This window comes from Mustela erminea, chromosome 1 (genome assembly GCF_009829155.1).
Source record: "Mustela erminea isolate mMusErm1 chromosome 1, mMusErm1.Pri, whole genome shotgun sequence".
Taxonomy (NCBI): Eukaryota; Metazoa; Chordata; class Mammalia; order Carnivora; family Mustelidae; genus Mustela; species Mustela erminea.
In genome coordinates, this window is record NC_045614.1 from 155,906,944 (window position 1) to 155,921,563 (window position 14,620).

General features: G+C 38.4%; 1 pseudogene; it reads right to left on the bottom strand.

The window, feature by feature from the left end:
* Positions 1-2,870: 2,870 nt before the first annotated feature.
* On the bottom strand, positions 2,871-4,649 carry LOC116591337 (annotated as a pseudogene).
* Positions 4,650-14,620: the final 9,971 nt, after the last annotated feature.

Sequence of the window (14,620 nt, forward strand, 5' to 3'; positions counted from 1 at the left end):
GTGAGGGGTGGCTGATTATATAGTATGGGGTTAGGGGAAAGAATTTTCATATGCTAAAGAGGACCTACAAGATATCAGAGGCCTTGCCATTGTAAAGGGTTGTTTTTCCCCTCTAGCTGAGCATTACCATTAAGATAGGTAGGAGATTCCTGGAATAAGGTCACACAGGTCCCACCATGGAGTCCCACCATGGGGCTGGGGCAGGTTGCAGGGTGTCAGCTTCTGTTTTGTCCTCAGCTAGCCTTCTGTTCCCTCATCAGAACAAATGTCAGTAAATTCTTTAAATTTCAGATAAAATGAATTATTTGCTCTGACCACAGTGGAATTGAATTAGAATTCAATAAGAGAAAGATACGTCGAAAATCCCCCAGGATTTAGAATCCAGTCAACATACTACTACAGAATCCGTAGGTCAAAAAATATCACAAGGGAAATTAGAAAATATTTTAAAAATTATGGATAGCAAAAACACAGCATAGAAATATTTAGCTAAAGAAGGGCTTAAAGGCAATTTTATAATATTGAAAATTAAGGGTCAGTAAGTCTATAATCAGCGATTTATGCTTCCATCTTAAGAAACTAGATAATTAGTTAAAACCAAATGTAATCATTATGAAGGAATCAATTAAATAAAAGCAGAAACTAATGTAATACCAATCAAACAAATCAGTAAAAACTGAGGAAATCAAAAGTGGTTTCTTGAAGAAGATCAGTTAAGTTGACAATCATCTAAATAGATGGGTTAGAAAAGAATTGGAAAAATAACATACCAATAATAATTAAGAATGAGAGAACTAAATTTTACCCTTGAAACTAATATTACACTATATGTTAACTAAATTAACTTCAAATAAAATTAAATTAAAAGAATGAGAGAGCTAGTACAGATCCCATAGACACTGAAAAGATAATAACCAAATACAGTAAACATATGTCTATAAATTCGACAATATGAACTATACATTGATATTCCTCATGACCATCTACACAAAGTGTTAAAAAAATTTTATTAGATATAATCCAGAAAATATACAAAACTAATATGTCTCAACTAAGTATAACTTATAACTGAAAGGTATAGTTGGCTTGACATTCTAAGATCAACCAGTATATTACTCATTGTATTAAGCTATGAAAAAAGGAATGTCATATCCTTCATCATAAATGACTTACCTGCAGTTTAATAGTTGCAGGTAAGTCATTTAATAAAATTACATATCCTTTTTTTATTAAAGAAAATAACTCACTGCAAACAGGAAACAAAAGGAAACTTCTTCAGATAAAAAACATGTATGTAAAACTTACAAATAGATCATATTAACGGTGGAAGTTGAATGTGTTTCCCTAATATAAGGGACAAACAAGGATGACTGCTTTCATCACTTCCATTGAACATTGTTCTGGAGGTTGGAAACAATTCAATAAGACAAGATAATATAATATTAAATGAGATTAATTAAGTAAAATAAAATAAATAGTACAATAAAAATAAAATACATCCAGATTTTCGAGGAAGATTAAAACTCTTGTTACTTGAAGACAACATAATCCTCCACATAAGATTCAAAGTAATGGATCAAAAAGCTTCCAGAATTAGTAAAGATGCAGAATGAATTTATCATAACAAAAAACAATTGTAAATTGAAATTGAAAAAAATACTGTTTAAAATACTATAAGTATATGAAATAAAGACTACTTTAACAAATTATGCATAAAACCTACAAACTGAAAACTACAAAATATTACTGAAAATCAAATAACTTAAATAAATAGAGAGACTCTCATGATCATGATTTGGAATACTCAATATTAGTTCTTTCCAACTCTACAGAGTCCATGGGTGGGAAAATGATTAAAAATCCTTGAAATTGTTTTACTTTATAAAAATTGACAAGCTTATTCTAAAAACTATATGGAAAATCAAAGACTTTTAATATCCAGAACAATTTTGAAAATTAAAAGCAAAAATGAAAGAGTTACAGTATTTTATTCAAGACTTAAGGGACAACTACAGTTAGCTAGACATCATGGTATTAGCATAAGTGAATATTAGGTCATTGGAATAGCATAGAGAATTCCAAAATAGACTCTAACATATACAATCATTTGATTTTTTTAAGCTGCAAGGTATTTTACTTATTTTTTAGAAAAGCTTATTTTCAAAGAAAACAAAAAGACAACCAAGCCAGCACTCAGATCTGAAAGATCTATGTAAACCAGCAGAAGAAACTGACTTCACTGATGGCACCCACAGCAACTAACTCCTAGCAGGGAAGAGATCAAGCACAGTTGTTAGGTTCTGGAAGATGCACTGCTTGAAGAAAGATTACTGTTTCCATTGAGGTTAGCATAGAGCATGAAATCAGCCATAATACCTGGCTTGCTAAAATGTAACTAGAGGCCCCTGGAGGGCAGGGAAGGTTTGGGAGAAGGGTGTGAGCCTTTGGAATGCTCAGGTCTGTGTTCGCACTCTGCCCTTGGAATGACCCAAAGCTTTCTTAACCCAAACAGCCACCATGTGATCTAAAAGATGTATGTGTTGTCCCTCAGGCTATGTTTAGTAGAACATGCAGATTAGCTTATCATATCTTTCCCTTAAACAGACTCTCCTAGTTTCAGTAAGACCCTTTGTCACACATCAGGAGCTTGAGAACAGTGATTAGGATTTTTTTATTATCTTGAAGGACCAATAAAAGCAGGAGCAAAGAAGAGCAAAGGGTCTTCGGCTTTGAGCGTTGACCCCTTGCCTTCTCCTCTCTTTCACAGGAAAGTTTGGAGTAATCTTTCATCAGTCAGTACAGGGATTTCTGACCATTCCTGGCACATCCCCCCATCCCTAACCCTTTGAGGAAGAAGGAGGGCCACAGTTCTAACAAGGAGCTACCAGCCTCTGCTTCCAGATACATGCCCAAACCTACTCTGGGGAGACATGCTGGAGTTCTTGTCCCTGATCCCCAGTACCTATGTGGTTGAGGCAATGTCAAATTCCAGCACCAGGTCCCGATTGAATGCCACAAAGGAGCATCTGAGGCAGCTGAAGTCTGGTGTGGAGGGTGGCAAGTAGATCTGCACCCCAGTGAAGATGTCCAGTAGCACTTTTTCTTGGCCCTGGGATCTCATCAGAAGCCTTCTTCTCTCCCACTTTCACAGAGGAAGGTTATGCTGTCAGCTTGTTGCCGCCTTTGCTATTGCAGCTACTCAGTCTCCTTCCTGCCTTCTTGGCACTGGTGGAGGGCTGCTTTGGGGCCCTTGCAAGATCCAACAGGCTCCAAGGTACCCTTATTCACTTCACTGCTGCCCCGTGTAGTGGTGTTCCCCTCCTTTCCACCTGCCACAGTGAATCTGGCCCTGTCCTTGGACAGCGGCTATAGTTCCTTGAGTTGGGGCAGGTTAGTAGGAGACTTCCTATCATCATGGACCTGGGTACTATGAGGAAATAAGATGGAGATCCCATCATCTCTGTGAGCCTCAGATTTGGAGGATTTAGTCCCTGTGATCTTCCACATGGCAGCTTTCTTTGAGTCTGGGACAATAAGTCAGGGTAGCAGATCTTATTGATTTTCAGCCAGTTAGGTATCTTTCTGGGATCGTTGCTGATCTTCACCATATTCAGTTCCTTCTCCAAGGGGCAAGTGTCATGTGATCATGGCCTCCTGCATACTTGGTGACTGCATCACTTCTGGCCACTTGGGTCATAGCAGCCCATGAGGAAGATGGATATCATGCTGCCTTTACTCCCATGTCCATAGAAGGCCCCAAGGCCCCTGGGTCAGTTGTGTCAGCCATGGCCCACTCATTTATATAGTCTTTGTTTACTTTCATCCAGTGTTGCTTTCCAGGCTCATAGGTACCTTTCACATCCTTCAGCTCTAGCCCTTCTGACCATCCTGAGATCACCAAGTTTATCATGTCAACCAAGTCTGAAGCTTTAGTGACTTGTTTCATTCCTGAGTACATAATCAGTTGGGAATTTCAGCCCTGTTATCATGAAGAAACTTTGCTGCTCACACAGAGGCCTGTCCATCAAGCTGACATTGAAGTAGATGCAATCAAAAAAGAGGCAGAAATTAGCATCCTGGAAGGCAGCTTTCTGGTGTACTCCCCAAGTCCCAAGGGGCAGTGGTTTGGCTGTCTTAGTGTCATTAAGGAGGACCTTAGAGTCCAATATCGTGCTGTGGCCCCCACAGAAAGACTGGAGGATGTAGTCCTTAATGTGGGCCACCTTAGGAAGCAGGAAGGGCTTGAGTGTGTGGCTGAAGTAGCTGAAGTGGTTCCTGTTCTTATGCACCTAAACTTGCTCCCCACTATACTTGATCTCAGAGAACAAGCTATTAGGACACTTTTCATTGCATGTTTGATGGACTTGTAGGCCACAGCCAGCATGGGCTGTACTGGCATCATCAGTGAAGCCTGGTTGCTTAGAGCTCATCTCTGACCTAGCTCCTCCGCTCTTCCTCCACTCTTGCTCATTGAAGAAAACCCCCTCCACCAGGTCCTGCAGGTTTCACAAGGCTTTGAAGGCTTTGTAGGCTCTGGGACTAAGGGCGTCTAACATATGTTTTGCACCTGAGTTCATCTTCAGATCATATTTAACCAACCTGATGATGTACTTAAGGTCAAGCCATGCCACACTAGGCACAGTCCACATAGAACCATTGCTTAGCTATCTCAAAGGAGCCACTGCAGAATTCCACCTGTGACCTGGCAAGAAAACAAGGCAGGTGAAGCATGGTCTTAGATTACTTTCCTGGAGGAGAGAACAAGCTTTTTTTTTTTTCTGGAGGAGGTAGTTCCCATGAAGCAGATCTGTTTCTGACCAATGGCTGAAATGTTTTATGTCCGGCCAATGATGCTGTTCTTGGAATGGGCACAGTTCTTTTGAGCTGAGTGTGTAGAGGTTTGGTGGGAAGAGGCTCTTGAAAGCCAAAGTTATACAACTCATGGAATGACTGGGAAAATTAAAATGATGTGCATGGATGAGCTGATGGGGGAGACTTGGAACTCCTTGCCTTCTCCCTTCTGATGTACACCACAGGCCCAGACCAGGCACCCTTGGGCTGTGCGTGCCATATTGGCTTGTCTACAGTCATATGATTTTGATAATGGGGGTAAGGCAATTCAAAGAGGAAATGATATTTTCCATGAAATGGTGCTGGATAGAAAAATGAAAAAAAAAAAAGAGAGAGGGCTCTAGAGAAAATGACTCTTACCTCAGACTAAATGTATAATGTGGATCACAGATCTAAAGGTAAGAGCTAAATGACATTGAGTTTGGTAAGATTCTTAAGTGAGAGATGAAAAGCATGTGCCATAAAAATAATCCGTTTCCATCAAAATGAAATAATACTTTAAAAAAATTTTTTTATTTTTTATAAACATATAATATATTTTTATCCCCAGGGGTACAGGTCTGTGAATCGATAGGTTTACCCACTTCACAGCACTCACCATAGCACATACCCTCCCCAATGTCCATAACCCCACCCCCCTTCTGCCAGCCCCCCTCCCCCCAGCAAACCTCAGTTTGTTTTGTGAGATTAAGAGTCACTTATGGTTTGTCTCCCTCCCAATCCCATCTTGTTTCATTTATTCTTCTCCTACCTCCGTAACCCCCCATGTTGCACCACCACTTCCTCATATCAGGGAGAACATATGATAGCTGTCACTCTCTGCTTGACTTATTTCGCTAAGCATGATACTCTCTAGTTCCATCAACGTTGTTGCAAATGGCAAGTTTTCATTTCTTTTGATGGCTGCATAGTATTCCATTGTGTATATATACCACATCTTCTTGATCCATTCATCTGTTGATGGACATCTAGTTTCTTTCCATAGTTTGGCTATTGTGGACATTGCTGCTATAAACATTCGGGTGCACGTGCCCTTTCGGATCACTACGTTTGTATCTTTAGGGTAAATACCCAGTAGTGCAATTACTGGCTTATACGGCAGTTCTATTTTCAACATTTTGAGGAACCTCCATGCTGTTTTCCAGAGAGGTTGCAGCAGCTTGCATTCCCACCAAAAGTGTAGGAGGGTTCCCCTTTCTCCGCATCCTCGCCAGCATCTGTCATTTCCTGACTTGTTAATTTTAGCCATTCTGACTGGTGTGAGGTGATATCTCATTGTGGTTTTGATTTGTACTTCCCTGATGCCAAGTGATATGGAGCACTTTTTCAAGTGTCTGTTGGCCATCTGAATGTCTTCTTTGCAGAAATGTCTCTTCATGTCCTCTGCCCATTTCTTGACTTGATTATTTGTTCTTTGGGTGTTGAGTTTGTAAGTTCTTTATAGATTTTGGACACTAGTCCTTTATCTGATGTGTCATTTGTAAATATCTTCTCCCATTCTGTCAGTTGTCTTTTGATTTTGTTAACTGTTTCCTCTGCTGTGGAAAAGCTTTTGATCTTGATAAAATCCCAATAGTTCATTTTTGCCCTTGCTTCCCTTGCCTTTGGTGATGTTCCTAGGAAGATGTTGCTACGGCTGAGGTCGAAGAGGTTGCTGCCTGTGTTCTCCTCAAGGATTTTGATGGATTCCTTTCTCACATTGAGGTCCTTCATCCATTTTGAGTCTATTTTCGTGTGTGGTGTAAGGAAATGGTCCAATTTCATTTTTCTGCATCTGGCTGTCCAATTTTCCCAACACCATTTATTGAAGAGGCTGTCTTTTTTCCACTGGACATTCTACCCTGCTTTGTCAAAGATTAGTTGACCACAGAGTTGAGGGTCTACTTCTGGGCTTTCAATTCTGTTCCATTGATCTATGTGTCTGTTTTTGTGCCAGTACCATGCTGTCTTGGTGATGACAGCTTTGTAATAAAGCATGAAGTCCAGAATTGTGATGCCACCAATTTGGGCTTTCTTTTTCAATATTCCTTTGGCTATTCAAGGTCTTGTCTTGTTCCATATAAATTTTAGGATTATTTGTTCCATTTCTTTAAAAAAGATGGATGGTACTTTGATAGGAATTGCATTAAATGTGTAGATTGCTTTAGGTAGCATAGACATTTTCACAATATTTATTCTTCCAATCCAGGAGCATGGAACATTTTTCTATTTCTTTGTGTCTTCCTCAACTTCTTTCATGAATACTTTATAGTTTTCTGAGTATAGATTCTGTGCCTCTTTGGTTAGGTTTATTCCTAGGTATCTTATGGTTTTTGGTGCAATTGTAAATGGGATTGACTCCTTAATTTCTCTTTCTTCTGTCTTGTTGTTGGTGTAGAGAAATGCAACTGATTTCTGTGCATTGATTTTATATCCTGACACTTTACTGAATTCCTGTACAAGTTCTAGCAGTTTTGGAGTGGAGTCTTTTGGGTTTTCCACATATAGTATCATATCATCTGCGAAGAGTGATAGTTTGACTTCTTCTTTGCTGATTTGGATGCCTTTAATTTCCTTTTGTTGTCTGATTGCTGAGGCTAGGACTTCTAGTACTATGTTGAATAGCAGTGGTGGTAATGGACATCCCTGCCGTGTTCCGGACCTTAGCAGAAAAGCTTTCAGTTTTTCTCCATTGAGAATGATATTTGCGGTGGGTTTTTCATAGATGGCTTTGATAATATTGAGGTATATGCCCTCTATCCCTACACTTTGAAGAGTTTTGATCAGGAAGGGATGTTGTACTTTGTCAAATGCTTTTCCAGCATCTATTGAGAGTATCATATGGTTCTTGTTTTTTCTTTTATTGATGTGTTGTATCACATTGACTGATTTGGAGATGTTGAACCAACCTTGCAGCCCTGGAATAAATCTCACTTGGTCGTGGTGAATATTCCTTTTAATGTACTGTTGAATCCTATTGGCTAGTATTTTGGTGAGAATTTTCGCATCTGTGTTCATCAAGGATATTGGTCTGTAATTCTCTTTTTTGATGGGATCCTTGTCTGGTTTGGGGAGCAAGGTGATCCTGGCCTCATAAAATGAGTTTGGAAGTTTTCCTTCCATTTCTATTTTTTGGAACAGTTTCAGGAGAATAGGAATTAGTTCTTTAAATGTTTGGTAGAATTCCCCCCGGGAAGCTGTCTGGCCCTGGGCTTTTGTTTGTTTGGAGATTTTTTATGACTGTTTCAATCTCCTTACTGGTTATGGGTCTGTTCAGGCTTTCTATTTCCTCCTGGTTCAGTTGTAGTAGTTTATATGTCTCTAGGAATGCATCCATTTCGTCCAGATTGTCAAATTTGTTGGCGTAGAGTTGCTCATAGTATGTTCTTATAATTGTTTCTATTTCTTCGGTGTTAGTTGTGATCTCTCCTCTTTCATTCATTATTTTATTTATTTGGGTCCTTTCTCTTTTCTTTTTGATAAGTCTGGCCAGGGGTTTATCAATCTTATTAATTCTTTCAAAGAACCAGTTCCTAGTTCTGTTGATTTGTTCTATTTTTTTGTTTGTTTCTATTTCATTGATTTCTGCTCTGTTCTTTATGATTTCTCTTCTCCTGCTGGGCTTAGGGTTTCTTTCTTGTTCTTTCTCCAGCTCCTTTAGGTGTAGGCTTAGGTTGTGTACCTGAGACTTTTCTTGTTTCTTGAGAAAGGATTGTATCCCTATATATTTTCCTCTCAGGACTGCCTTTGTTGTGTCTTACAGATTTTGAACTGCTATGTTTTTGTTATCATTTGTTTTCATGAATTTTTTCAATTCTTCTTTAATTTCCTGGTTGACCCATTCATTCTTTAGAAGGATGCGGTTTAGTCTCCATGTATTTGGGTTCTTTCCAAATTTCCTCTTGTGGTTGAGTTCTAGCTTTAGAGGGTTGTGGTCTGAAAATATGCAGGGAATGATCCCAATCTTTTGATACCGGTTGAGACCTGATTTAGGACCAAGGGTGTGATCTATTCTGGAGAATGTTCCATGTGCACTAGAGAAGAATGTGTACTCTGTTGCTTTAGGATGAAACGTTCTGAATATATCTGTGATGTCCATCTGGTCCAGTGTTTCATTTAAGGCCTTTATTTCCTTGTTGATCTTCTCTTTAGATGATCTGTCCATTTCAGTGAGGAGTGTTAAAGTCCCCTACTATTATTGTATTATTGTTGATGTGTTTCTTTGATTTTGTTATTAATTGGTTTATATAGTTGGCTGCTCCCACGTTGGGGGCATAGATATTTAAAATTGTTAGATCTTCTTGTTGGACAGGTCCTTTGAGTATGATATAGTGTCCTTCCTCATCTCTTATTATAGTCTTTGGCTTAAAATCTAATTGATCTGATATAAGGATTGCCATTCCTGTTTTCTTCTGATGTCCATTAGCATGGTAAATTCTTTTCCACCCCCTCACTTTAAATCTGGAGGTGTCTTTGGGTTTAAAATGAGTTTCTTGTAGGCAACATATAGATGGGTTTTGTTTTTTTATCCATTCTCATACCCTGTGTCTTTTGATTTGGGCATTTAACCCATTAACATTCAGGGTAACTATTGAGAGATATGAATTTAGTGCCATTGTGTTGCCTGTAAGGTGACTGTTACTGTATATTGTCTCTGTTCCTTTCTGATCTACCACTAGTAGGCTCTCTCTTTGCTTAGAGGACCCCTTTCAATATTTCCTGTAGAGCTGGTTTGGTGTTTGCAAATTCTTTCAGTTTTTGTTTGTCCTGGAAGCTTTTAATCTCTCCTTCTATTTTCAATGATAGCCTAGCTGGATATAGTATTCTTGGCTGCATGCTTTTCTCGTTTAGTGCTCTGAAAATATCATGCCAGCTCTTTCTGGCCTGCCAGGTCTCTGTGGGTAAGTCAGCTGCCAATCTAATATTTTTACCATTGTATGTTACAGACTTCTTTTCCCGGGCTGCTTTCAGGATTTTCTCTTTGTCACTAAGACTTGTAAATTTAACTTTTAGGATGGGGTGTGGGCCTATTCTTATTGATTTTGAGGGGCATTCTCTGAACCTCCTTAATTTTGATGCTCCTTCCCTTTGCCATATTGGGGAAATTCTCCCCAATAATTCTCTCCAGTATACCTTCTTCTCCCCTCTCTCTTTCTTCTTCTTCTGGAATCCCAATTATTCTAATGTTGTTTCATCTTATGGTGTCACTTATCTCTCGAATTCTCCCCTCATGGTCCAGTAGCTGTTTGTCCCTCTTTTGCTCAGCTTCTTTATTCTCTGTCATTTGGTCTTCTATATCGCTTATTCTTTCTTCTGCCTCATTAATCCTAGAAGTGAGAGCCTCCATTTTTGATTGCACCTCATTAATAGCTTTTTTGATTTCAACTTGGTTAGATTTTAGTTCTTTTATTTCTCCAGAAAGGGCTTTTATATCTCCTGAGAGTGTTTCTCTAATATGTTCCATGCCTTTTTCGAGCCTGGCTAGAACCTTGAGAATCGTCATTCGAACTCTAGATCTGACATATTACCAATGTCTGTATTGATTAGGTCCCTAGCCTTCGGTACTGCCTCTTGTTCTTTTTTTTGTGGTGTATTTTTCCACCTTGTCATTTTGTCCAGATAAGAGTATATGATTGAGCAAGTAAAATACTAAAAGGGTGGCAATATGCTTTAACCAAATCAGAATATGCTTTAAAAGCATAAAATATGCTTTAACCAAATCAGAAGAGATCCCAAATCATGAGGGGGAAGTAAGAGGATAAAAAGAGGTTCAGAAAGAAAAAAAAGAAAAACGAAAGAAAAGAAAAGAAACAATTAAAAAAAGAAAACGAATAAAGAAAAAGTATAAAAAATTAAATATATATATATTAGATAAACTAGTTAAAAAACATTAAAAAAGAAAAGGGTAAAATTAAAAAAATTTTAGCAGAAGAAGAGAAAAAAAATTGTTGAAGAAAAAAAAATTAACTGCAAGACTAAAGAATCATGGGGAAAAAGCCTTGAGTACTGTGCTTTGCTTTCTCCTCCTCTGGAATTCTGTTACTCTCCTTGGTATTGAAACTGCACTCCTTAGTAGGTGAACTTCGTCTTGGCCTGATTTCTTGTTGATCTTCTGGGGGAGGGGCCTGTTGTAGTGATTCTCAAGTGTCTTTGCCCCAGGTGGAATTGCACTGCCCTTAGCAGGGGCCGGGCTGAGTAATCCGCTCGGGTTTGCTTTCAGGATCTTTTGTTCCCTGAGTGCTTTCCGTAGAGTTCTGGAGGATGGGAATGAAAATGGCGGCCTCCTGATCTCCGGCCCGGAGGAGCCGAGAGCCCAGGGCCCCACCCCTCAGTGCGCCCTCAGAGAACACTGCCCAATAACTCCCGTCTGCCTGACCTCTGGCCGTGCTCTGAGCTCACCGAGCCTGCGACTGGTTCAAGGTAACCTTGAGCTGTGAGCTCACTTTCAGCCCTGTCTCTGTAGCCGGCTCCCCCGTTCTAATACCTGTAAGCTCTGTGACACTCAGACACTCCCAATCCTTCTGTGACCTTGCAGAACCTGAGGCCACACTGATCCCGCGTGAGCTTCACCCCAGTTTAGCCTCTGGAGCAATATCCCTCAGCGGAACAGACTTTTAAAAGCCTGGTTTAAAAGTCTGAACAGACTTTTAAAAGTCCTGATTTTGTGCTCCGTTGCTCCGCCGCTTGCCGGGAGCCGGCCCCTCCTCCTGCGGTCTATCTTCCCGTCACTTTGGATTCACTTCTCCACCAGTCCTACCTTTCAGAAAGTGGTTGATTTTCTGTTTCTAGAATTGCTGTTCTTCTCTTAGATCTGCCATTGGATTTGTAGGTGTTTGCAATCTTTAGGTAAGCTATCTAGCTGATCTCCTGCTAGCTGAAGTAGTCTCAGCCTGCTACTTCTCCGCCATCTTCGAGACCTGAAATAATGCTTTTCAAGGGAAGTTTAAGAAGTCAAAAAGAACAACTGTAGACTGCGAAAACATATTTACAAAACATATCTTAAATGAACTTGTGTCTAGAATACATAAAGAACACTTACAATGCAGTGATAGAGAAATAATAAAATGGGCAAAATATTTTCATAGACACTTACCAAAAGAAAATATATAGATAGGAAAGAAGGACATGAGAAGATGCTTAACATCATTAGGGCAATGCAAATTAAAATCACAATGAGATAACTCTACGTAACCTCTAAAACAGATAAATTTGGAGAGGTTATTGCTACCAGGGAATCACAGCCACAGGAATTCTCATGTAGCACTTGTAAAAGTGTTAAATGGGTACTATTTTGGAAAACAGTTTGGCATTTTCATAAAAATTTAAACATAGATTTTCCATATGAAATAGCCATTCCATTCAAAGGCATTTAACTAAGAGAAATAGCCAATACACCAATTTTTCTAGTTACTTTATTTGTAATACAAACTGAAAGCAATGCAAAATCATTCAACATTGAATGGATTAACAAATTTATGTAATCTGTACAATAGTATTCAACAATAAGAAGAACAAATTACTGTCACATGCCTCAAAAATTCCAAAAAAAGTATGCTTAGTGAAATAAACCAGGCCAAAAAAAAGAAAAAAAGAAAAACAAAAACAAAACACCTACTCTGTTTTAATTTATATAAAATTCTAGAAATGAATAATCTTATTGAAGGGACACATGCCAGTGACTGACTGGAGGTTATGCAGGAGGAAGAAAGAATAATGTATGTGTTAGAAAAGAGTGTGAAGAACCCCTTAGGGTCACAGACATGTTCACTATCTTAATTATGCTGATTGTTTCACAGGTGTATAAGTATGTCAAAACTTAAACAAATGGTAAACTTAAGATCTGTCCAATATATTTTGTGTCAAGCATATCTCAAGAACGCTGTAAAATATAATATCCAAGTAAACCCAAAACAAATAGTTCAAAAGAAAGAAGTAAGAGTAAGGATTTTCAAAATAGAAAATAATACCAAGAAAAACAATACCAAAAATACACAAGAATTAATCAACCAAAGTCAAAGACTGGTTATTAAAAAATGACAAGTGAAGGGCACCTGGGGGGCTCAGATAATTAAGTGTCTGCCTTTCCCTCAGGTCATGATCTCTGGGTGCAGGGATCGAGCTCCACATTGAGCCTCACATTGGGCTCCTGGTTTAGTGGGGAGTCTGATTCTCCCTCTGCCTCTCCCTGCTGCTCATTCTCTCTCTGTCTCTCTCTCCTTTTAACTGTCTCTCAAGTGAATAAATAAAATCTTTAAAAAAATACAAGCGAAAGAGCCATCTGGCAATATAATTAGAGGGATAAAATAAACTACTAATAATATGTATTAGGAATTAAGAGTATAACAAGGTATATAGAGAGGTTTAAAATCAGAAGGAATAATATCAACACTTCAATACTAATGTTTAAAACATAGATAATGTGGACAATTCTCAGAGGAGTAAATTGTACTAATTTAAAAAGTAATTGAAACTGAAATAAACTTATAATTATCATTTATCTGTAAAAATATATTAACAATTTAGTCCCAGACTAACACAATGTTACAAGTGTTTACCAAACTTTTAGTGAAATTGTTGCCTATCTTATATTCACTTTTACACAGAAAAACTAAATAGGAAACATTTTCCAATGCATTTTGGAGGCTGCAGAAATGGTATCAAAACTGGATAAAGGGACTGGGAAATAGTGTTGTTTTCAGAAATGCAAGAGGAATTTCATGTTATAAAACACTGATTAAAAGAGGAAAAATATTATTTTATCTGTAGATTCAGGGAAAAGCATTCAACTTCATTTAACAATCATTCATAATAGAAGACTTCTTCACCTTCATAAAGTGTCTCCATCAAAAACCTATAGGAAATATGCACAACTGAGAAGCATTCTTTATAAAGTCAAAAAGAATTTAAAGATACCTGATAGTACTCTTCTTATTCAACACAGTATTGCAAGTCTAGTCTTTGTAATGGGACAAGAAATAACACATAAGAATAGTAAGGTTTTGAAAGGAATAACTGCTTTCTTATAATTCAGAGATAATGTGACTAAGTACATTGACAATCCAAGTTTAATTCCAATCTATTAGAATAAATTGGAGAATTAAGTAAAATTGTTGGAAATTAATCATTAGACAGTAGTATTTCTATATGTCAATCTCTTAGTTTGAGTTTCCCCTGAAAGCAGAAACTAAAACAAGAATTTGGGTGCAGCTAGTTAATTTTTGATGAACTCAAGGAGCAGGAGTTAGAAAGCAGGAGAGTGAACAAGGAGAGGAGCAAAAGTCAATACACTGGTAAATTATTGAAGTCACTGCTATAGACAGTGGGTGTTTAATTTCACTGTGACATCTGAGAAGCAAGCAAAATTTCAAATTATTAGTTGAAAGGACAGGACTCTGGGTCATTTATCCATGGCTCCTGTGCCCCCTTGGTTGGAGTTTGTTCTTGATGGCATTAGCTTCCCCAGACTTCTCTGCTGTGTGCGGATGTGCACCTAGAGGGCTTCTGTGGACTCAGGGAAGACTCAGAAAATCTTTCACATGGAGTTGTCACCACAACTAAGGCTGAAGTCAGAGGTGAGTGGAGGGGATGTGACATAAGACCTGAAAGGCATCTGTGACAACCAAGAAGATAATTTAAAAAAAAAGACAAACCAGAGAGAGTCAATTATCATATCGTTTTACTTATTTGTGGAGCATAACAAATAGCATGGAGGACATGGGGACTTAGAGTGGAGAAGGGAGTTGGGGGAAATTGGAAGGGGAGGTGAACCATGAGAGACTATGGACTCTGA